At 45.2% G+C, this 2,376-nt stretch overlaps 1 non-coding gene across 1 annotated transcript; it reads right to left on the bottom strand.

Moving 5' to 3' along the window:
- Positions 1-1,667: 1,667 nt before the first annotated feature.
- On the bottom strand, positions 1,668-1,765 carry LOC121253725. Its single transcript, XR_005938449.1, has one exon. It is a non-coding gene; the product is annotated as a small nucleolar RNA Z43 (small nucleolar RNA).
- Positions 1,766-2,376: the final 611 nt, after the last annotated feature.

Below are 2,376 nucleotides of genomic sequence, written 5' to 3'. Positions count from 1 at the left end.
AAGACTACATCACCTTGAAAGAGGAAAGAGAGCAGAATGGGTGACCGAGACCGCTGTATCCTACCCCTCAGAGACTAGAGCGGGAGTGGATAAGGAAATCACAGGAAAGAATGCCGAGATGGTCGACAGGCCGAGGAGAGAAAGGAGCCTGAGACAAAGGGAAAGTGCGTGGAGACCCCAACACGATTGCTCCCGCGCACCACATCGGGAAGGGCCGCTGCAGGGGGAAGTCAGAACCATCATGGGAGGATTCGCTAGCAGGGGCGCTACCTCATCCAGTCGAAAGGCGCATGCCAGGCAAGAGAGATACCAAGAAGTATATTCGGTAGGGTACCGCTCCACCAAGTACAGGAAGAGCGAACCGGCCCTCGTCATTTCCTTTGGAGAAGACGACGAGGAGGGGGTCCTCTATCCGCATGACGATGACCTAGTGGTCACCATGCTGGTCGCCAACTTCAGCACTAGGAGGATCCTTGTCGACAATGATAGTTCCGCAGACATTCTCTTATGGGAAGCCTTTACCCAGATGGGGATAGACACCGCCCAACTCCAACTAGCTCTCATTCCACTCAAAGGTTTCTCTGGGGAAATGGTCCAACCAATTAGGACCATCACATTGTCCGTCTTGGCGGGTAGCGCCCCCTATGCGACTTCTGTCATGGTCAAATTCTTGGTGGTATAATCAACAGACCTACCCTCAACAACCTAAGGGTGGTGCGGTCGACCTACCACTTGAAGATGAAATTCCCGACTCATTGGAGAGTGTGAGAAATCTGAGGGGAATAGGTCCTGGCACGAAAATGTTACGTGCAGGAATTGAAGCCCAGTGGCAGCGGGGTGCATGTGGTCCACACCCCGGCTGACGACCACAGTCTCCCACCCCTGCCCAAGCACACCCAGGCGGATGTGGAGACCTGAGATGAGCAGGTGCTCAGGAAGGTGGAGCCGAACGAACCGCTAGAGTTGATTCCTTTGAATCCGAGCCGCCTGGAAGCCACTGCCAGAATTGGTAGCAGGATGACACCTGGAATGAAGAGCGTCATGCAATAGCTCCTCACGGAACACCATGATTTCTTCACCTGGAGTCACAAGGACATGCCCGAGATCGACCCCAAGATCCTACAACACCATTAGTAATTTGCAAAGAGTGATTTCGAGGTTGATTGTAGGGTTCTCTTCAGCAGATCTAGGTTGGGTAGGTCTTAATCTGTTCTCAAATGATGGTATTAGGAAGTGTTTTGAATCCATATGCTCTCATTAGTAATTTGCAGAGAATGATTTCGAGCTTTTACAGATAAATAAGAGAATCTTAGGTTGTCATTCTTCAAATTCTGATTTTAGAATGCTTATTGCGACAATGAACATGTCCTTTTTACAATATTAATCTCTGGATGTCTCTTCGAGAGATTTCTTGGTAACCAAACAACAGTAAATTTACTGGAAAAAAACCATTAAACAAAGAAAGCCTAGAGAGAAGATTAGATTGATCAACATAGATTGATTTAGACATATGCTTGTCTTTAAAACATCTATTTAATCATCGGCAGGCCGAATATGCAAAATAAAATCAAACACAAACAAAAGAAAATCAATCAGATCAACAACTTTCAAATACTACAATACCAAGAAATAAAAAGAGGAAAAACAAAATCTTTTGCCATATAAAGGGGCTCAGAATATGGGTGGTGATATATCAGGATGGTCTGCAAGGCCCAAAGAGCAAATTACGATGAATGAAACCTTAAATCACAAAGAATCATCATCTGTAGCAGCCTTGTATATGTAGCTAAGTTTTGTAATGTAAATCGGTAAGATGGTGTAAGGCAGGAGAAAGAACTTGGCAGGTGGATGAAAAATAGTAATATGGCTCACTTCGAGGGTGAGTCCTCCAAGAGAGAAAAGAGAGAGAAAGGAATATCTGACTTTTACTCAGTTTTTGCATAAAAAAGGAAATGCTTACACAGAGCCCTCTTATGGGACTGACACTCTGGGCATAAAAAACTACCAGAATAATATTCCCCTTCTAGACGTTTCACTACACGACAAATCTAAAGATAACAAAAAATAAAGAATAATGAACTGGAATGAGCAGAATGATCCAATTGATTGGCATGATTAAAGGAAATAACAGAAGTAAACATAACAACATGATATTAATCCATTGGGCCTAATGGCCTTATTACTCAACTTCGGCCCATGCGAGCCCGCATCGCCCACTTGCCTTCACCTTTTCTCTTGCACGACACAATCTCTAATTCCTCTCTTCCTTCTGCCCTTCGATGTGTCACAAAGCCCCCTTCTCAAATCACCTTGCCCACAAGGTGAGCATACGCCTTCTTCAACCACTCGTATGTCTCCCAAGTTGCGTTGTCTTCC

This window comes from Juglans microcarpa x Juglans regia, chromosome 2S (genome assembly GCF_004785595.1).
Source record: "Juglans microcarpa x Juglans regia isolate MS1-56 chromosome 2S, Jm3101_v1.0, whole genome shotgun sequence".
Classification (NCBI taxonomy): Eukaryota; Viridiplantae; Streptophyta; class Magnoliopsida; order Fagales; family Juglandaceae; genus Juglans; species Juglans microcarpa x Juglans regia.
This window is presented reverse-complemented; position numbering and strand designations above follow the sequence as displayed.